Raw genomic sequence first — 23,167 nt, 5'->3', positions numbered from 1 at the left:
GGGTGGAAAGATGGCACGGAGGACGACTGTTTAGTTGAGGAGGGGGTCGGAACAAGCTCCAGCAAACGGAGGAATCCGGCCTGGGTGACCCGTCCCAGTAGGCCAACGCGGTCAACGAGCCATTCGAGATGACGTGCAGTCTCCTCACGAAAAGACTGCAGGTCACCTTGTATGGCCCGTTAACGCAACGCCACACCAGTCAGAACAGGCTCAACCCGTACCTGGATAGCCACATCCGCAGGCAGAGGAAGGCCAGTTGTTGTAAGCTCATCCCCTGCCTGAAAACGGGTCTGGACGTAGGCATCCCTGCTGGTGCAAGATGATGCAGTGACAGGATCAGGGACAGGATTGCACACAGGCACCTCCGCGGCGGCCTGTGCTGACTCCTGTCCCTGGTCCTGCACTGCACCACTAACACCAGTGCAATCCCCACCTCCAGACCCCGTCTCTGTCGCTTGCACGGCCTCTTCCTCCACCAAACCCCCCACCAACCTGGATGACTCCGTGACATCTTCCCCCGTCGGGCCCTGTGGGGTCCCAGCTGCCCCTTCTGCGGCCGAGGAGTCCAACTCCAACCTCCGGCTCTTGGACCTCCCCTCGGCAGCTGAGGCCTGGGACGCGGCACCGGACTCCTCACTCCCCGACGAGATGACAACCTGGGAGGGGAGCCAGGCCTTGCGTCTCTGGCTGGCGGTGCGATCCCTGCCGCTGTGCTCCACAGCACCTTCTCCGCCCTCTTCTTCAGTTGACGCTGCAGACAGGGAGAAATAAAACACAGGCATCAGGGCACTGTACAATGGACTCACACACATGACAGTGGTACATGAGTGGCATTGGCAAACCTCAGACATGGCATCGCAATCACCAACACACATGTCATTTCAACTCGCACACATGAGCCATACCACAGCCATATCGCAACAGCCAGCACCATCCATACACATACAACAGCATGAGCAGGCAAAGGTGAGCCAGACATCACATGCAACACAGGGAGTGGACTCCACATGCACACACACCACCACACTTGCATGCATGTGTACACCTCCGCCAACTGTCGCAGTGTTGCGATCAGCATCCATGTCACATCTGCCAATCAGTCTTCCACATCCCGGTGTCACATGCATCCATGTTGCATCACTGTTGCACCCTTGTCAAATACACACACATGCACATGTACACGGTGCAGATACATGCAGCTGAAACCAACATCCATGTGTGACATCACGACCATGCCTACTTACATACACATTTATTCAAACATGTGTGCACACACATCTGCATTTGGCATGCAATCCTACACACACAAGCACCATCCATGTCTCACACATGAGAGCCCTTGCATGTGTTAGCCTCAAGGTCCTATACACACACCCCCATACTTGGCTCCATAAAACCACATGTGCAACCTGCACACTACTGGCACACCACCACACGCACAGCTTACAATTAGTATGCATGTACTCTTACCGTTCGACTCCAGACGGGTCTGCCTCTCAAGGACCTGGACGTGGAGTGCTGGGGATATGCGTTCCAGGACCCTCGTCTGATCTTCCGACAAGTGGCCCCACCACCCCTTAGCATCCGCTGCCTTCAAGAGGCGCCGGGCCTTGTTCAGGGTCCTGGACCTGAAGTCCTCCCAGCGCTTCTTGACATGATGGAATTGTCGGACTGCCACCCCCTCCGCGTTGATGGCAGTCACGATGTCCGTCCAGATCCGAGTCCGTCCTTCCTTGTCGGCGCGCAAACTTCCGAAGAGGGCATCATACTGCCCCAGGACTAGCTCCACCTGGACACCAACTTCGGTGGCACTGAAGCTGGTGCCTCTCTGCCTCTCTGGCTGGGGGTTGCCAGTGGTGCCAGATGGTGTAATGCCCGACATGGCAACCCCAGAGGCAGGAGTGGGTGGGCAACTGGGTCCTGGGGCTGGGCTGTGGAGCGATGGAATCCCAGTCGGGAGTCTTCGGTTCCAGCAGGGGTGGTCACAGCAACAGCACCCCTGGCTGATGTGCAGGCAGCAAATGGCGGGGCACGTGGGCAGCAGGCAGTCAGGCAGCAGCAGATGGCAGGTGGGAGCGTGCTCAGGGCTCTGGGGGGCAGTGATTCGGCCTTCTGGTCTTCCGTGTGCTTACGCGTGGCCAGCTTGATACGGAGTGATTTGGCACGTGAAAATATAGCACGTCTGCATGTAATTCGAGGAAAGGCACTTAGCGCGTAATGCGTCAGCACACGTACGTGAAATCATTGGCCCAAAGGCCCCCAGCGTGTAGGCGCATCTATGACGTTACGCGCACGGGCGTTTTCCATGGCGTGTGGAAAAAATAAGCACGTCCGAGTGTCAAAGCGTGTAATTGGTGGAAAGGGCCTCAGCGCGTATGCGCATCTGTGACGTGCGTGCGCGGGCGTTACCCTGTACACGGGTGCATGTTACACGTCCAATTACTGCATGTCAGAGTGTCAGCTCGTGTAATTGGAGGATAGGGCCTTAGCGCGTACACGCGGAAGTGACGCTGGACATGTGGGCATGTTTAAAAGGCACGTGTAGGACGCCATTTCCTTGTACGTGCTTTTCGTGGAGAGCGAGTGGGTGAAATCTGTACTTCTTGTCGGTTCACACGCGATTTACTTCACGGCGTTTCAAGTTCGTACTCCCTGTTACCTCTGACAGCTTTTTCTATTTTTGTCTTTTTTCTGGGCCTGCTTCCTCAAACAGCGTACACTTCTTCTGTTGTCCTGTCTCTTCAGACAGCGTACAATGCTTCTTTTGGCAGGGGTGTTGCCAGCGCACACACGCGCGTCATTTTCACGCTATTTTTCCAGGCAGACGGTGAGTCGCGCACGTATTTAACATCTCTGCTTGCCCTGTGTGTCGCATACCCCTTCAGAGGTCATTCTAGGCTGCGTGTGACACGCATACATTCATTTTTGTGTTTCTGGGTGCCACAGCGTAGTGCAGGTTTATTTTTCCACGCACGTGGTCTAGGAGGGGTTGCGTGCACGTTATCTCCCTTTTTTGGGGTGCCTGTGCGTTGCGTGACCCGTCATCTTTCCCCAGGAGTCACATACAGCCTTGCTAGAGCACTGGGGTATGAATTCCATCTAGTACCCTACCCCTTTGACCCCCAATTGCCCAGGACAATAGTTGACTGCAACTCCCATACGCACAACAACATCAGTGCCATGGTTGGGAGGTGAGCACGCAGTAAGGGTGGCAAAGGTGGCCGAGCCTCAAGAGGTGGGCGTGGTGGATACCGTAGGGGACTTGGCCGGGACTTGCAGGGTGCCCCTAGCCCCCCATGTGTGGAGGACCAGTCAGGGACACCCATGCCCCCCCCCCTGGCTGAGGGTAACGTGGCTCACACCATCCCTGCTCAGCCCTTGTTGGACCAGCCTATTGTGGCACCAGACCTGGCACAGGGTGACTCCCAAGCTGACTTCCAGGTCAGCAGGTCTAGGCCACGTGTGGTGGTGCACGTTGGTGTCACCAGGCCACGTGGATCAGGGGCAGCTATGTCATCTGCTGCCCCAAGTAGCCAGGGTGTGGAGGCTGCAGGGGCAGCTGCGGCTCCATCCACCCCAGCTCTCACTCACCCAGCCAGGACAGTGTTGGTCCCAGTCCATCCTGCTGATGTTCCCCCTGACTACATCACACTTCAGCTAATGCCTGCACCAAGTCCCATGCTCAGTGTTCATTCCCACACTCCTAGTACACAGTCCACCGGGGCTCCTGCCCCTAGTGTCCAGAGCGGCGTAGGACAATCACGATCCCCACCACCTTCCAAGCGGAAGAGGAAGAGTGCTCGTACAGTACAGGCTGATGCCCCAGACACGGCTACACAGTCCGACACCTCGAGGAAGCCTAGCTTCAGTGAGGCCGAACGTGATGCACTTGTGGAGTATGTGTCCGCACATGACCGGGAAATGTTGATTACTGCAGGGTGCATGACGACACCTGCTCAACGTCAGGCACACTGGCAGACGATCGCGGACATCATAAGTGCCCATGGAATAGTGAGGCGCACAGTTAATGATTGCTACAAGCGCTGGAATGACCTGAAGCGCAGGGCAAAGAAAAAGCTGGCCTCAAGTCATGCTGCTACTCTAGTGGCTGGAGGTGGGTCTCCAGCAGAGGACATTGAACTCACTCCACATGAGTATGTTGCTAGGACCTACGTCACGGAGGAACAGATCCAAGGCGTGGGAGACCTGCCAGATTACGAGGCATTGTCTGGTGAGTGCACATGCATGTGTGTGTCATCCATGTGCATGGTGAGTGCGTGAGGGCTTCTGATTAAGTGCCAGGTGAGGGTGTGTGTGCCGGAGTGGTTTGGGTCACCCATGTGCTTCATCCAATACATTCTGCGCACCAGGATTTGGGTATTGCAGTATTCCTTCTGGCAACAGTAGACATTTAGCCCAACATCACGCCAGTTGCCCTTGAAGTGTCATCTTGCCACAACATTGATGCATATTTTTCTGTTTTCATTCAGGCTGATTGTTTGCATTCCACCACTTTCACTAGGCATTTCTCAGGCCTATTGTCACATGTGTGACATGGCTATGGTACATGCCATCTGTGTGATGGCATGTGTCATGTATGTGTATTGGACATGCCAATCACAGGCCAATGTGTGATGGCACTGCTGCCAGCATGCAGCAAATGTGTTGATCTTCCATCTTGGTGTCATCAATGTGTGCCATTTGCCTCCCCTTCATACGCAGTGACGGTGCATGCATGGGAGGGTTATAGTCATGTGGGACATGTGTCAATGAAGTACTGGTTCTGTTGCTTCTCAGCCCTAATTGTGTGCCATGGTGCTAATGCCTGTTCCCATTTCTTTTCTTTCATGTCTTTGCAGGGGATGACGCACTTGATACTGCTGGGGTTGTGGAGATGGTGCAGACCCAGGAGAGGTCTCAGGGCCGACCGGGCACCAGTGAGGGACGTGGTGTGGTGGTGGGTGAGAACCCACACTTGCTGCAGACCATTCTCTCAAGGGGTGACTCTGGGTGCACCTCCCCCGAGCTCTATTCAGGTGTCGATTCAGATGATGAGACCTATGTGCGGTCGCAGGTAAGTGTTTCTGTGAGGAATTCTGTTCTGTCGACCCACCTGCACCAGGGGTAGAACCCTCAATGGGGATGTCAGTGTTGGTAGGTCCGCCTTTGGTGGTTACAGATGCAGGGTCACACTCCACAACATCTGATCCTGTTCATGGGCCAGCAGATCAGAGGGGGAATGCAGTCCTGCAGCCTAAGGCATTGCCGGCACAGCAAGGCGCAGTTCGCCTTGCCCCAGACTGGTGTGGTGCCCGCCAACGCGGTGGCCGTACGCCACCTGGCAATACCGCATGGGAGCAATCCATATACGGTATGGCAAACCAACAGGCAGCATCAGCTGAGAGGATGGCTCAGGCCATGGATAGGGTGGCCACTTCCATTGTCCCCCAAGAAAGGCTGATGGAGCAACTACAGCAGGCCACAGACTTCATTTGCCAGTCACACTGGGAGGACATGTTGGCGTCCAACAGGGTCAGACGGGCGGCACTGGAGACTCTGCGGGAAGCCATTTCTATAGAGTCCCAGGGCCACAGGTAAGCCCTGAGGGTGGAACTCCGTCACCTCAGGGTGACTCTTGTTGAGCTTGAGGCTTCAACTGACACGAGGACAGAACAGCAGCTGGGGCGTCTCACACGGCCATTTTTGATTTTTGATTTTCTTTTTAGTGTGTTGCCTTGTGTGGCTCCCGTGGGCATCCGCTGTATTGTGGCTGGGCAAATGCAGGCTTGTCCTGAATTTGGGTTAGATGCTTGGGTTTGTGAGACACACACCCCTCCTGCTTCCCGTTTCCATGGGCTTGCAAAGGGTGTGCCCAAGTGACATTGATTTACACAGTGACGTTGGACTCCCATGTGCTGTGTGGTCAGTCTGTAGTCAATACTGTGTATACATTCCTAGTGCATATTGTTGTTGTATTGTACACTGCATGGTGTATTGATATGTGCCTCTGCATCCATCTCATCCTCCTGATTTGCAGGTCCATTCCTCATTTCTTCACAAGGCCGTCTACTTTGGAGATGGAGTCCATGTTGTAAGCAGTGCACCTACACTTTTGCGTGGCCCCAACACTGTACAGTTGGAAGTGGTCGAAGTGCTGGCATTATCAGGTAGTGAGACTACAAATTTCTTGAAATTCGTACTGTCATGTTTATGGTAGGCTTGAGGTTGTGTAGCTGATTTGTATTATTGCTAAATATTTGCTCATGTGTGTTGTTGGTCCTGCATTACTGTGAGCATTTCATGTGTGGCCAGTTTCCATTAGGGACACTGAACTTTGTGACACTTTTGTCATGTTGTGGGGATTACTTTGTTTGATCTCACATTGCATGACATGCCATGGTGTGTTGTGTGGCGGTGCCGGGGAGGGGTTTGGTGACATGGCACTGTTCTCATGTTGTATTTTTGCAAGTGGGTATTCATTTTTGCTGCATAGAAGTGTGTCTTTTGATGACACTGCATTGGTGGTGTTTGTGTAGGTAGGGATGCACACATTGTAACACTTCCAGGTGAACAATCTCAGGCTGCTATGGTTGTGACAGTTCACTGTCCCTTCATTCATCATCATTGTCTGATTGAGGCATCATTGATTGTATGTGCCAGGGCTGTGTGCACTCCACAGGGGTGTGATTTCTATGTGAAGTAATTAGCCACCAGCTGCGTACGGGCTGCCTCACCCCGTGCCCTTTCCCCTCCCATGCGCAGCGGGCGTGCATGTGGTTGGGGATGTGGGGGCACCACCATGTCCACAGCCAGGCCCTGGCGTGTTGCAACATTGTGCAGGACACATGCTGCCACTATGATCCTGCACACTACTGGGGGAGCGTATAACAGCTGCCTGCCAAAATGGTCAAGGGAGCGAAAGCGTGACTTGAGCACTCCGAATGTACGCTCCACTATGCCCCGAGTTGCAATATGGGCTGTGTTGTATCTTACCTCGGGAGGCGTGATGGGGTTCCGAACTGGCGTCATCATGTGGCTGCTCAGAGGGTAGGCACTGTCTCCTGGGGAGGTGGTGATTGGTATCATTAGTGGGGTAGTGACATTACTCTGTATCTGACATGCATGCATGTGCAGTGGCATTTATACTCACCAAGCAGCCATGCATCACCATGCCGCCCAGCTTCCATGTCCCGGTTTAGGGGTGACATTCTGTAAATGAAGCTGTCGTGGGTGGACCCTGGATAGTTGGCATATACTGAGGTGATGATTCCCTTGGCATCACATACTACCTGGACGTTGATGGAAGGCCAGTGCTTGCGGTTTCTATGGATGTGCTCAGATGCCCTGGGGGGACGTAGAGCCACATGGGTGCAATCAATGGCACACCTAGCACTTTGGGGAATTGTGCCACCCCCATAGAAATCCTGGGTGGCAGCCTGCCTTTCTGCAGGTGTTCTGGGCAGGTATATGTGCCTGCGGACTGATGGGCGTGCAGTGATGATGGCCAACACCTGGTGTAGGCACCGTGACTGCGTGGCATGTGACACCCCCCCCACTATGGCACTTGTCCGCTGAAATGATCCGGTAGCCAAGAAGTGCAGTACATTGAGGACATTCTCCAGGGGGGTGAGTGCTTGGGAGCAGAGGGTGGGTGATGTGAGGTCATCCTCCCACTCACTGACCAGGTTGAGTATTATGTGAGGTGGAAACCTGTACCTCCCATACACCTGGTCATCAGGCATCCCAAAAAGGCTGGTTCTGGGTGTGAAGATTCTGGCCCCGACTATCCTCCTCCTCCTCCTGCGGTATCCCACGGCCACTGCTGCTAGGAACGGTATATTCATCCTGGTGTATGAGCTTGTTTGTTGTTTGCGCGCACTTTTATGCTGCGCGTGTCGACGTACGCCTGCTTCCTGCGAGTCGACGTACGCCGGCTTCATGCTGGCGTACGTGTTTCCGGATTGGACCGTCTTTTTTGGCGCATTGTAGGCGACCGTGTGAATCTTCCCGCCCACCACAGGAATACATGTAGCCCGCTCTCCCAGGCCCAGTCGCGTGTGAAACTTCCCGCGCACCCCTGAAATACACGTACCCAGCCCAATCGCGTGAGAAACTTCCCGCGCACCCCAAAATACACTTACCCTGCTGGAATCGCGTGTGGCACTTCCCGCGCACCCCTGAAATACACGTACCCAGCCCAATCGCGTTTGGCACTTCCCGCGCACCCCTGAAATACACGTACCCAGCCCAATCGCGTGTGAAACTTCCGCGCATCCTGAAATGCAGATACCCTGCTGAAATCGCGTGTGGCACTTCCCGCGCACCCCTGAAATACACGCACCCAGCACAATCGCGTGTGAAACTTCCCGCGCACCCCTGAAATACACGTACCCAGCACAATTGCGTGTGAAACTTCCAGCGCACCCCTGAAATACACATACCCGGCACAATCGCGTGTGAAACTTCCCAGGCACCCCTGAAATACACATACCCAGCCCAATCGCGTGCGGAACTTCCCGTACACCCCGAAATGCACATACCCTGCTGAAATCGCATGTGGCACTTCCCGCGCACCCCTGAAATACACGTACCCAGCACAATCGCATGTGAAACTTCCCGCGCACCCCCGAAATACACGTACCCGGCACAATCACGTGTGAAACTTCCCACGCACCCCTGTAATACACGTACCCAGCCCAATCGCGTGTGGAACTTCCCGCGCACCCCTGAAATACACGTACCCGGCACAATCGCGTGTGAAACTTTCCGCGCACCCCTGAAATACACATACCCAGCCCAATCGCGTGTGGAACTTCCCACGCACCCCGAAATGCACGTACCCTGCTGAAATCGCGTGTGGCACTTCCCACGCACCCCTGAAATGCACGTACCCAGCACAATCGCATGTGAAACTTCCTGCGCACCACGAAATGCACGTACCCTGCTGAAATCGCGTGTGGCACTTCCCGCGCACCCCTGAAATACACGTACCCAGCACATTTGCATGTGTAACTTCACGCGCACCCATGAAATACACGTACCCGGCACAGTTGCGTGTGAAACTTCCCGCGCACCCCTGGAATACACATACCCAGCACAATCGCGTGTGGAACTTCCCGCGCACCCCTGAAATACACGTTCCACGCTTGGCGTTTACTGTTTGGCAGCCCTGTAAACTCGTCCAGGGTTAGCACAGCCCTTTGCGCTGAATTGGGACTTTTGATGGATTTTCCTTGCACGAGGGCGTTCTTGGGGTCGTAACTGGTGCTGCTGCAGGGTCGCTGCGCCATTCTGCGCCACGGCTGGTTTTGGAGGCTAAAATCCATGAATACGCTGTGCGATGAAATGGATTATATTGCATGCGGCTGGCGCAGTCTATCGCACGGGAACACTATGCGCCAGCCGCGTGCGCCACTTTTGTGCGAAATTCCATGAATTACCCCCTTAGTATCACTCCCACAGGCGGGCGGCAGAATGCGACTGGGCGCATCGGTCGGCGCCGCGTGAAGGAGACCGGGCTTTACCCACAAGCTTTACTACAGCGTGGGGGGGACTCTGGTGTTTGTTCCTCTTCGCAGCTGGCACTCGACTGTGCCCCCCGAAAGATACATTAATGGCAATGGGATGAGTTCATGGATTTGACACATTTCACACCCAATATATCACAGGGCATGATTAATCCACAATATATTGCCAGATTAAAAGCCCTGGAAATCGCAGAGGGGCCATTTCACAGTGGCACCTAGGACATCTTTGTACTCGGGTGGCTGGCCAGGCCTGTCTACCCTTGGGCCTTGGCTCATACCCCATTCACATTGGCTGCATGTCAGCCAATGCACAGGTCTGGTACCTGCTTTGACAACAGATGGCTGCAGGTTCTGCCCTCACAACTTTGACCACATAGCAGTGCACAGAGGCAGGGCTCCCCTCCCTGTGCTCTGATGCACTGCCTGTGGAGTGGACCCTCAGAAAAATGCATATACCACCACTTCAAGGTGTTGTAATGCTGGCTGTGCCAATGTACGCCAGTATTGCCATATTCTAATTCATGGCATGTTTTAAACTTCAAAGGTACAGTACTAAAATTATTTCCTTGTACTCTGCCTTTTCAGGTTCACAATCCACAAAAAGAGGATGCCACAAGCCAGTGTTTTTCAAGTCTATCTGAATGAAATGCTCCAAATGGAAGGCTCTGCTCCTGCTAAATTAAGTTTTAGCAAAGAAAAAAGAGCCAATCAATACATGATCCCACAATGAGGCGTTCACATGAAAGTGGAGCTGCCAAAAGAAGTGATACTTCTATTGAGGAGCAACCACAATGCGAAAGCGCGCACACTGAGGCTCATGCCTAGTCCATAGAAGAGTACACCGAGGGGTTATTTGTTGTTCCCAATTCACCTAGCAGTGGTCCTCTACAAATAGTGGCTGAGCAACATTCCCCTGCACCAGGAGGAGAAGAAGATGACAACCAGCCTGCAGAAATATTGGAAACTGCATCATTGAGCTTCACATGTTCTTCCACAGATCCCGTACTATGGGATCCTATCACAAACGAATTGCGGTACTATTGGATTAAAAAAGGTTCGGCTGCCTGTCAAAACCTCAACAGCAATTTTTCCAAGTCAACCCGTGTTTATGTACTTGGTGACAAAAGAATAAAAAGATGCTTAACACAAGCATTATTTAAGCAAAAAATGCGGAATGGAGAACTTTTAAACCGCGAATGGTTGGTATAGCCCCATCACAAGGTTCAGTTTACTGCTTTGTCTGCCGTTTGTTTTCTAGTACTGATTCTGCATTCAGTACAACTGGTTTTAATGACTGTAAGCATGCATCTTCCCGCATTCATGAACATGAACATGCTCCAGAGCATGAAAGGTAAAATGTAATACTTTGGAAACGTCAAAAGGAAACTGGCCGCATTGACTCAGCATTAGCTGAACAGTTAAAACATGGACAAACCTACTGGCAGGATGTGCTTAAAAGAGTTGTATCAGTTGTAAAGTTCATGTCATCGCGGGATCTAGCATTCCGAGGAGAAAATCAGATTATAGGATCACAGCACAATGGAAATTATTTAGGGATTTTGGAGCTGATCAGCCAATTTGATCCCTTCCTGGATGAACACATCAAACAATATGGAAATGCTGGTAAGGGAAATCCATCACATCTGTCAGCAAATATTTGTGAAGAATTCATCACACTGATGAGCAAAAAGGTTTTCTCTGCTATTATTTCAGAACTGAGAGAAGCAAAGTATTATTCACTTAGCGTTGACTCCACTCCAGATGTATGTCATATCGACCAGTTGACTTTTTCGGTGCAATATGTAAAGGATGATGCTCCAAAGGAGAGATTTCTGGAGTTTTTCCCAATTCATGGCCATGGAGCAGAGTACCTTGCAGATGTTGTCGTCCAGTTCTTGGAAGGGGCAGGTATCCCCATATCAGATTGCTGTGGCCAGTCATACGATAATGCATCCAATATGGCAGGACAGTACTCAGGCTTGCAAGCAAGGATAAAAGAGGTCAACAAATTTGCTGTTTATGTTCCCTGTGCAGGACATTCCTTGAATCTAGTTGGTGTCAAGGCTGCTGAGTGCAACGTGCAGGTAGTTTCTTATTTTGACTTTGTTCAACATTTGTTCACATTTCCTTCTGCTTTTACTCATCACTGGAATATGTTGGTGTCTTCTGTAGGTCCAGCTCACAAGATTGTGAAGCGCTTATCTTACACTAGATGGTCAGCTCATGCAGATGCAGTTAAGGCTCTGTGTGATGGCTATGAAAGAATTGAAGCTGCTCTTGATTCACTGAGTAGTGATAACACACAAAAGACGGCACACACAATGCACTAAGTCTTCTTAAAAAAAATGGAGAACCTGGAAACCATTTTTCTAACCATTGTTTGGAATGACATTCTGTTACGTTTCAATGAAACAAGCAAAACTGTTCAGAAAGAAGATATCAACCTCCCTGTTGCAGTTAATATCATCCAGTCATTGACGTTTTATGTACAAGAAATAAGAAGTCAAGGCAAAGGCAAAAGCGCCAGAGGCAATATTAAAGTGACCAAGGTAAACGTGTGGAACAGCAAAGCTCTCATCTAACTGGCTTTGAAGGAGCTGCTAGTGACACGGATCTTCAAGGACGGCAGAAATTTCACATAGAAACATACTTGCCAATCATGGACTCAATAATTAATGGGTTAACAAGATGAGGTGACGCATACAAAGATATCAGCAATATATTTGGATTCCTCGTGAACCTGAGAGACATGGATGGAAAAGAAATGAGTGAACATTGTATAAAGCTAGCCTCTAACTACCACTAGGATCTTGAGAAATCGAACCTAATTTCTCAATACCAACAATTTAAGCATTATACATTTGAAAAGAAAGAAACTATGCCAATTTCATATAGTTACAAGATAATAAACAGTGATAAGCTTGGCACTGCATTCCCAAATCTAGAAATTGCATTAAGAATATTCCTCTCTATGATGGTGACAAATTGCAGTGGGGCGCGTTCATTTTCAAAATTGAAGTTGATAAAAAGTGAGCTACGAAATCGTATGCTTCAAGCCAGGCTGAATTCTTTGGCTCTGTTAAACATTGAATCTGAAATGGTTCAAGAGATAGAATTTTCAGACATAATTAAGGATTTTGCAATACGCAAATCTAGAAGGAAACACATATGGGGTAATTCATAGATTTCGGCGCACAAGTGGAGCACGCGTGCGCCAAAACCCATTTAGGCGCACAGCGTATTCATGGATTTAGACATCCATAAGCAGCCGTGGCGCAGCGACCCTGGAGCAGCACCAGTTATGCCCCCAACCCAGCCCCGTGCGCCCAAAACATCGCACAAATCCAGTGCATGGCGCAAAGGCCAGTGGACAGCATACAGCCCCCAACCATGAATCGTGTGTAAAACTCCCCACGCACCCCTCGGAATACACGTACCCCGCTCGCACTAGGCCAATCGCGTGTAAAACTCCCTGCGCATGCCTCAGAATACACATACCCAGCTCAAGCTAGCCTATCGCGTGTAAAACTTCACATGCACCCCTCGGAATACATGTACCCCGCTCGCGCCAGCGAAAACACAAGGAAAATGTCCCCCCTGTAGAGAGGACTGCCTGCGGGGCATGCCCAGGGGGTGATGGGCTGCCTCCGGGCTATGGACTGAGGTGATGGGCTGCCTGCAGGGCATGGGGAGGGTGGATGGACTGCCTGCGTGTATTGCGGGGTGCACGTGGAGTTTCACACACAATAGGCCTGGCGCGAGCGGGGTACGTGTATTTCGAGGGGTGCCACACGGAAGACACTCCCAGTCCGGGGTCCTCCTGCCCCTCGGCCGATGCCTGCCCCCCGGGGTGTTGAGGGCCCCGAGCCATGATGCCTCCCACGCTGGGCCTGCTGCTGCCTCCGACGCAACTGCCTCTGCAACTACGACGGCATCCGGGCTGATGGAATCCCCCGGCGCCGTCGTGCACCTGCCCTGCCCGATGATGCCGGCACATCCCCCCTCCGCTGGGGTCCAGGCCATCCCTGCTGGACCTCCGACTCCCAACTGCGGCAGGGATGGGATCTCCTGTTACGCTCACTTGGCAACCACAGAGGCGTCAATCTGGACTACACTGCTGCGATCTCCATCAATGTGACGCGTAGGGCCGAGATGACGGACTGGACTGCCGAGTTGTTCTCCCCACTGATCACCTTGGATGTCCCCTCTTATAGTCTCACCTGATGATTTGAAAAGATGAGCTCTCCATCCTGCATTGAGCGCAGGGGCCCGTAGATAACCAGTTGCTTCACTGGCTTGAAGGAATTGGTGAGTTCCAGGACAATATTGACTCCGATATTCCCGACGCGCATAAAATAACTTCTTTCTTCCAGCTCGAAGGCGCAATGAATCAGGAATTCAGGTAAGGATCAAAAGGTATTGCACTTGTTCTAACCTTTCCTCCTTCTTTCTAGGAGCTCCAAACTCGAGGCAGGCGTGGCAGAAGACTGCTGGATGCAGAATAACGCGAAGCGTGTGCTGCTCTTCGGGCGTGGTTTAAATAGCCCCCAAAGTAGTCCCAGGTAAGTATTCCTCCCCAGCCCCACCCGAGTAAAAAAATAGTCCCTAGGTAAAATAGTCCCTTCCAAACCTCTTTTGGCTTGGAGCTCTCGCAGCATGGTCTGCATCAGGTAAGTTTGCAGCATGGTCTGCATCAGGTAAGTTTTAATCTATGAGCCTGGCGCCTATGACGCCAGGACTGACTCTCCATATGAGCCTGGCGCCATAGGACTACACCCAAATAGCCCCTAGCAGGGGTTGTTGGGCTTGCTTGGGGTAACTTGATTCCTGCTTCCGAGGTTGCTGGACTTGGTCTGGGTCCCCGGGGGTAGGCATCATGACATTCCACCTGGCTTGCTGCGTTGGTTGGGGCAGATCCACAGGGGGCCCTGGTGGCATCTGGACCAGAAGACGGCACGGAAAACGACTGGCGTATAGTGTGCACAGAGGGGGAGAGGGCCGCAAGACTGGCCGACACATGGAGGAAACCCCCGACCATGGACCCTCCCAACTGGGCCACGTTGGCACACAGCTCTTCGTGATGACGTGCGTGGTCCCCCCAGGAAGCACGCACGTCATCACGAATGTCACGTGTGCGCAACGCGACACCAATCAGGATGGACTCCCATCTGGTCACGGGTCCCCTCGTCCACAGGTAGGCGTGGACCTCCCCCCTACCTGCGGACGGGCCGGGGACGGGGCATCCCTGCTGGTGCATGGTGATGCAGTCACAGTGTCAGGGACAGAGACATGCACAGGCGCCTCCGCGGCGACCTGTGCTGCCTTCTGCCCCTGGACTGCACCACTTGCACCAGTGGTACCACCCCCACCAGGCCCCATGTGCGGCTCTGTAGCGGCCTCCTCCTCTATACACACCACCGACCTGGATGGCTCTGCACCGTCTTCTGCCGTTGCAAGCTCCTGTGGGGGCTCATCCGCCCCTTCCGCTGCAGCCGTAGTGGCAGACGCGACACCAGTCCCCTCGCTCCCAGATGATGGAATTTCCTGGGAGGGTGACTGGGCCTTGCGTCGCCGACCGGTGGGGTTATCCCTGCCGCTCTCCTCCACAGCGCCGTCTCCGCCCTCTTCTTCACTCACCGCTGTGTAAAGGGAGACATTGAACACAAACATCAGGGTACTGTACAATAGTCCCCTACAGAGGAAGGAATAGCACATGAGTGGCACTGTCAAACGTCACTTCCATCATGTCTCCCAACACAACATGGGTCAGTGCAGGCAACACACATGCAGGAACCGGCATGGCACATGCAACAAACATTTGCATGCATGTCCACGGCACTGTAGAAACATCCAATGGTGGGCTGGAACTCACATGCATCATGGGACATGCTGATCCCATGCACACGCATCACCGGAGGGTCATGCATCTGGCCCTGTATACCCACAGACACAGTGGATACAAGGATGAGTAGGCTGTATCAGTGAATCAAAACATCGTCACTGACATTTGTCATGCATCCATGGTGCACACCCTACTCAGACACACGGACATGTACATCATGCATGTCCATGACAGCAGCACACATCTCTCATACTCCAAACATGTCAAAGTACAGACACAGGCATGCATACATGGGTGCATTCTGCATGCTGCTCCACATGATGCATTGTAACACATACACCATCCATGTGGGTCATGCCTGACTGGGCTCACATGCAGCACCTTCATGTTCCTTGACACACACATCCAAATATGACCCATGTCACACATGCAGCCAAGTAGCTAACTACCAGCACACTGCAACACACACTGTTTTAAACGTGAATGCATGGCCACTTACCGCTCGACTCCAGACGGCCCTGCATCCTGAGGATCTGGTGGTGAAGCACTGGGCGAATGCACTCCAGGACCCTCATCTGCTGGGTGGTAAGCGGGGCCCGGCGCCCCACTGCATCCCCTGCCTCCAAGAGGTGCCGGGCCTTCTTGAGGGTCCTGGACTTGTAGTCCTCCCAGCGCTTCTGGACGTGTTTCGTGTCACGGGGATGCCACCCCCTCCGCGTTGATGGCACCCACTATGCAATGGTGTGAAGAGGGCATCACAATGCCCCAGAACTTGCTCCACCAGGATACCAACTTCCTTTTCACTGAAGCTGGTAGCCCTCTGCCTCTGTGCTGGGGGGTTGCCACTGGTGCGGAAGGTGTTGTCTCGGACATGGCAACCCCCGAGGCAGGTGTGGGTGGGCAGCTGGGTCTTGGGGCTGGGCTATGGAGTGATGGAACACCAGTCAGGAATCTTCTGTTCCAGCAGGGGTGGTCACAGCAACTGGACCCCTGCAAATGGCAGATGTGCAGGCACAAAATGGCAGGGCACGGTGGCAGCAGGCAGGCAGGCAGGCAGCAGCAGCAGTTGGCTTGTGGGAGGCTGCTCAGGGCTTTGGGGGGCAATAATTTGTCTTTCTGGGCAGGAGCGTGGTCTTCCATGTGTTGTCGCATGGCCATCTTGATACAGAGTGATTTGACACATGAAAAACAGCACGTTTGAGTGAATTCCGAGGAAAGGCCCTTGGCGTGTAGGCGCGTAGGTGACGTAACGTGCACGCGGGTTTTTCCCTGGCATGGGTTGAAGGTCCCACGTGGGTTTCCATCACTCTGTACGTGCTTTTCGTGGAAAGCGGGGCGTGTGTTTTCCAGGCTTTGGGGTTCACACGCGATTACTTCACAGCGGCTACAGTGCATACTTCTTTTGGCGTGGGTGTTAGCTACGCGTTCTTCTTCTACACGCAAGGCAGAGGGTGAGTCGCACAAGCTATTTTTCCTAATGCGGGTGTTCCTTTTAGTCGTGTACCCCTTTTTTTCGGGCATACTAGCCTGCGTTTTGATCACGTATGTATTTTTGGTGTTCCTGGCTGCCACAGCATACTGCGTGTGTTTTTTTACACGCACGTGGGCTACAGGGGTCGCTTATCTCTTTTTCTTGCTTTTTTGGGATGCCTGAGCGCTGCGTGACACATCATTTCTCCTAGGGGGACACAGAATGGGACATTCATCGTAGCTGTATATACGTGTTTGTTGTTTGGGTGCACTTTTGTAATGTGCAGGGACTCTACCGCCTGCCTTTGTGTGGTGGATGTGTTTTGGCCTGTGCGTGTCTTTGGCCGTGCGTGGGTTTCCCCTATTCGATTCCATGAATACGTGTAGTTCGCGTGCGTGTGGGAGTTCTGTGTACTTCCCAGCAGTACATCCCCAGTTACGACCTGATTTTCACACGTCTTTCCCCATTCCGTGCGTTCCGCCCCAGGTTCTGCCCTCTTTTTGGTATGTGCGCTAACGTTGTGCGCTTTCGCTGTGCGTGTCGCGCATGGCGTTCTGGATGTTGCAATGATGTGTGCACAACACACAGATTTGGCGCACATCCTGGGGAAAACACGCGCAGGCCCTTCCATGAATCGCACGCATGCGCTTGCTTTTTCACTCTTGCGCCAGCTTGCGCCACGATTTATGGCACACATTTTTTCCATGAATCGGCCCCTTAGTTTAATGTTGGTAGTGTAGAAAGCATATCCTCACTGTCATCTCATTTGCTACATGCTTTTGTCATTTGTGTACTGCCTTATTTATTTCATGTTTTTCCAAGTGCTTGTACTTTGGACACATTCATACAGGCAAAAAAGTTCATGTTGAACTGTTAGGTTTTCATTTTGTTTAATAAATGCTTGCTTAAAATCCTTTTTCTTTATTTTCTTACAAAATATATTATTCGAAACAAAAACAAAGTGAAATGTCCTTAATATAGCATCCTCTTGGTGAAACAGATCACAGATGTATAATGTTTATATTTTATTAACAACTAGATAATCCATTTAAAGCTTAGAGGAGTACCTGTTGAATTAGACTTGAGATATGGAGGGGGCATAGGTGTTGTGTCGCGGGGGGCGACATGGGTTTGGAGGGGGGTGGTGTAGGACATGGGTTTCGTGGGGTGGGGGGGCCCAGGGTGGGGGGGCCCAAGGCTGTCTGTGCCCCGGGACCCCAAAACGGTTAAGATGGCCTTGCCAATAGGAGAACAAATTCATTCTTGTAACATCAAGAAAGGTATGGGTTTTTGTACTCCCTTAGCTGTAGGCTGGCTGATAAAGAAGTCTAAAGGAGGGTTTGAATGAACCGTTTTAAGGAGGCTTGCCTTTGCAATATAGCATGGTCAAAGCGCTAACACTGATTTATTCTATGTTCTAGATGTAGTGGAAAGGGTGGCATTGTGATGTAGGAGGCCCTGCGTGGAAAGTCCTTTGTCACCATTGTGGAGAATGGGAGATCAAAATGAAGAGGCCTCCCCCTTCCGGATGAGGCCATTAGAAACCTAAACACTTTGTCTGCGTTGTGAGTGTGTTTGTTGTTCCGCAGTGGTCAAAGATGTATAATGTGCCACTGCAGCTTTCTTGTACTTGCCTCATGAGCCACCCATCCTGTCTCCATATTTGCAGGGCCATTTCTTCACAAGAGCTTTGTGCTTATCTGACCGGCTTCCGTGTGGTGGTTAGTCGGTGGCCAGCAGACATCTGCAGGGTACTCATGCAGCCTGCCTGGCCCACGGACTATCACCACCACCCTCTCGTGTTACTGGTTGGGACACTTCTATATCTGGCAATACTGGGGCTTAATCTTTAGAAGCCAGGGTGCTCCTCTCCATGGGTGGATGCATCCTCTCGTCCACCTGCCGACCCCACACGATGGGCCACAGACTGGCTGATCTGCTACGCAACATGGACAGTGACATGTTTAAGGAGGATGATGAAGTCCCTTACTCTTAATCTTCTCCAGGCACGTGCGTCAGACCATCTGGAGGTGTGCCCTTCTTACCAGACAATAGAGGCCACCCTGCATTCCTGGGAAGCCCAGTGCCAGGAATTGTTGTCTGCGTGGCCGCCAGCATGTTAGGAGCACGCTTGTACCTCTGGATAGAAATATAAATGTTTTTTATGACAGCATGTGAAACTAACGATTTTCCAGAAGGAATCCTGCTCCTGTCCACACCATCTTTAACATACTCCCTGTTAGAGACAACTCCTACAGACGAGCCAAGGAAGAGTTGCAATCATATTTTCACCCATTTATGAACAAGTATTATGAGAGGCTTCAACTCCGACATGCTAGCCAAGGGCCAACATACCCTCTGGATGCCGTTCATGCCAGGTTGCAGAGCTAGCCATGTCCTGAGGCCTGGTTGACAAAATGGATGAAATAAGGGAGCAGATTATACAAAACTGCTTTCCCTCTCAACTGCACAGACAAATCCTGAATGAGCCAGACATATCTCTACAGTGCATGCTTAAGATGGGCAAGACCCAGAAATGTACTGATCTGCAGGCATCCCATATAGAAGAAGCATTCAAAAACCTCCATGATGAAGGCACATGGGATCAGAGCAAGACCACCACTGAGACTCATGGAAAGGGGACGGGCCATCCCTGAATGCAACCAATGAAATAAAAAGAGGTCAAAAGAACAACTTCTGGCTCCTGCACCAGATCACTACCACACACAAAGTTGCGGAGGGGCTGGGCAAACCTCTAGGAGATGTGGGAATCCAAACTACTTTGCCAGGGTATGTCCGGCATTATGGCGTAAGCGGTCAGGAAAGTCCCCCTTTCTAAGCCTAATATAAACATAGTGGCTGCAGTGACCAGCAAAAGTACGCCATTTCATCAGGGTCCGAGATGTGGCAACAATGTTGTAAAAGTCTTCTGCATTTCAGCAGATTGCCAAAGGGGGGAAAGTTGTCATCTGGAGCCTTGCTGCTCTGCAGATATTCTGTCCAAAAATGTAGCCATTCTAATTGACATTTAATCAGTAAACGACATTCCAACATCCCAGTTCCATCTGTTGTAACTGCCTCCAAACCAGTGAAACTAAAAATCTGCATCTTTAAGTATGTAGGGTAGACTACACTTCTCCTCAAAGGTGCATTCTGTGCCTTGACCACTGCTCCACCCCCAGCCACATTCTATTTAACCTCATCAGCCAAATACACCCTGTTAAGCTGCAACACAGCAGAGGTGCTCGCACTGCTCAAAATTGCTTTCCAAGTGTATCAAGAAGACATTAACACCGTGCTGATGGTGCACCAAGATTTATTTGAAGGCATTCATTACTTTCAATGCCAATAAGTGAGGTTAAATATTGCCCCCCAGAGTCCATCCACTGGCAGTGAGACTCTGACGGATTCCCTTCCACTTACAGGAAAATGTTAAGGAGGGGATGCAGAACTTTGAAGATGTGGACATTATTGAAAGGGTGATGGGCTTACACCATGGGTAATCCCTGATCATGATAGCATGCAAGCAAGCCCAAGCAGCCAGAAAAGGTCGTGATCTGTGTGGACCTGAGGCTGACAAACTGGGCAATACACCGGGAGAGACACCCTACCCCTACACTTGATGATATCATCACTGAGCTGCAGGGCTCAATGACCTTTTCGATAATCTGGACTCACAAGGTGCCCCTTCATATGTACTATAGGCCGATCACAACATTTCCCTCACACACTGTCCTTCTTAGGTGCAAGATATTGAGCTTTGGGGCCTCAGCAGCCACCAAAGTGTTCCAGGTTACAATTATAGCTGTGCTGGAGGGACACTGTGGGGTGCTCAATGTTAGTGATGACGTGCTCATCTATTCCTCCTCTGAAAATGAGCACCACAAAAGACTGTCCCGCAGTCTTCCAATGACCGAGGCAACATGGCCTTAAACTCAACAAAAAGAAATACTGGTTCCTACAATGCAATATGTATTCCAGGAAAATTGACTTTCCCCAGACCCTCGCACCAAGACATCAAAATGGCTACACACCCGTCATCGCCATCTGAGGTGCCTAGCTTCCTCGGCATTAACCTTTGGGGCTGTTTCCTTTCTAAGCTGGCCACATTAACAAAACCCCTGAGAACTCTAACCAATAAGGACCAAGAATGGGTCTAGGGCCCTAAAGAGCAAGCTTCTTTCAACAATACCAAATGTGCCCTGATTGAAGACAAGACATGGCATTTTTTGTCCAACCCAGACCCACAAAATGCTGGTAGATGGCAGCCCGTTGGCCCTGGGGTGGTACAGAATCAAGTGCACTCCCTCTGCACTAGATGGCTGGTGGCATATGACAGTAAGGTGCTAAGCCCTACAGAACAATGCCACTCACTGACTGAGCACAAAGCTTTGGCTGTTCTGTGGGGATGACAGCATTTTCATGTATACTATATTTGGCCACCCAGTCAGCGTTGTGAAAGATCATATAAGCCCCTCATCTCCAGAATGTAAGGATTTGGCCAAGGTCATGTAAACAGCTATAGACTTGCTTGCTTCACCTTCAGGACTGTAGGATGACTTTGCAGTTCCATACCGGCACCAATAATCGTACTGATTATCTGTCATGGCACCCGCTGGCCGCAGTCTTGCAGGTGCTGGACGTCAATGATGGCGTAGAATAGCTTTTCAAAATGATCATGAGGGCTGCAGGCTCAAATCGATATCGATTAGGAGATAGAAGAGGCACTGTCTGGCATGACAGCATGCATAGGTTAATTGACCAGATAAAATCAGTCAGTGGGTCACCTTCGTAGCAGACCATCAGCACAGAATGGCAGAAGAACAGGCCTTTCTGTAGTGTCTGGACACCTGTCGGTTGGCTCAGAAGGAACTCTGCTGAGAGGATCCCAAATAGTAATTCTGCCAGAGCTGAGTGACAAGGTAATGCAGATGGCGCATGTCGGGCATTAGGGAGCAAGCAGGAGAAAATCAAGATTACAGGGGAAACATCTTGTTGTCGGAACTTGAGGCAAAGGTGTACAGGGTTTTGAACACCTGCATGTGGTGCCAAGTGTCAGTGGGGGCTGCTGGCCATTACTCAATGTTTTCTTCCCACAGGGCTTGCAGGCCATGGCAGGCACTGAATATCGATTTTGGGATGGTCCGGCATACCAGAGACTTCTTAATATTGCTTGATGCATGCTCACAATGCCCAGAGGTGTTAAATAACACTGCAGGCAAACACATTAGTTATATTTTTTAACATGAGTGCTCCCCTTAGGAAAATGAACAATTTGAGCCATTTTATCATTTGATCAAAAAGAGCTTTTTTGGTTTAATGTCTCATAAAGAAATCTGAAGTTGAACAGGGAAACCATTAGGTGGCGGAAAAAGGTAAACTCAATAGGACCAGGGCTGAAAGGTATTCCTGGGTTCGTTATTGAATTGAATGAACCCACTTGTTTGTAATGAATCATCTCCTGTTGTATCAAGGAGATGTGGTGGCACACTTCAGGAATAGCTGTGCTGCATCTGTGCTTTTTTATTCCGTAAGGTTAAGGGCTCCAGCCAGATTGATGGAGGGTGAATGAGGCCAAAAGAGGGAAATATTGGTGTGAGGCAGGACTCTTAGGGTATCAGCTCTTGCAATTAGCTAGAAATTCTGTCTTGGGCTGTAATGATTTGCCAAGTATTTGGGGGAGGGCAGAAGTGAAATGGAAGGAAAATGGATAGTATCAAAGCCTGTCAGTGAGATAATTATTGATAAAGAGATTTGGGCGAATCTCCAAAATAAGAGTACTAACGGGAAGAGGACTAAGGGCTAGATCTGAGACTAGGACCATGACCCATGCTATTAAAATCATGAGCAAAGGGAGGCCACCAGAGGGCGCACAGGTTATGGCAACCTGACAGCACTCTGCTCCCATTAGGACCCCAAAAAGTAGTTAGAGCCACCTCCTTTCGCCATCCCCGGAGCAGGTGTAACGTCGAAATCTGCTTATCGTCGAAAAATGCTTAGGGTGTCACTGCGCATGCGCTGTGTTGGTGCGCATGCGCAGTAACAACTGTCAGGAAAGCATTTTTCGACGGGCAATTTTGCCCAGGATAGCGCATTTTCCGGCGTTACACGGGCCTGTGAAGAGATCTCCTTCCCTCCCAGGGAGATGTAGAGTGAGAGGGAGGCAAATCCGAGGGGAAGCGAAATGGCAGCTTGCCATAGGATGCTCGTTCACCACCTCTCTTTACACTCTGCAGAGGCGACGCCGTTTGCTCCCCTCCCTTTTCCCCTTCAGCTGACAGGTAGGAAAAGGCGCACCTGAGGGTGGGGGAGTGGTTATGCAGAGAA

At 51.3% G+C, this 23,167-nt stretch overlaps 1 long non-coding RNA gene across 1 annotated transcript in view; it reads left to right on the top strand.

Annotated features, from left to right (window-relative positions):
- The first annotated feature begins 22,908 nt into the window (after window positions 1-22,908).
- Window positions 22,909-23,167, top strand: part of LOC138529125 (uncharacterized) — a 60,876-nt gene continuing 60,617 nt past the window's right edge. Inside the window, exon 1 of the long non-coding RNA XR_011284476.1 lies at window positions 22,909-23,121. This is a non-coding gene — a long non-coding RNA (uncharacterized lncRNA). The remainder of the gene's footprint in view (window positions 23,122-23,167) is intronic.

The sequence above is a fragment of the Ambystoma mexicanum genome, chromosome 1q, assembly GCF_040938575.1.
Source record: "Ambystoma mexicanum isolate Mex_15411 chromosome 1q, UKY_AmexF1_1, whole genome shotgun sequence".
In the NCBI taxonomy this organism is placed as follows: domain Eukaryota; kingdom Metazoa; phylum Chordata; class Amphibia; order Caudata; family Ambystomatidae; genus Ambystoma; species Ambystoma mexicanum.
This window is presented reverse-complemented; position numbering and strand designations above follow the sequence as displayed.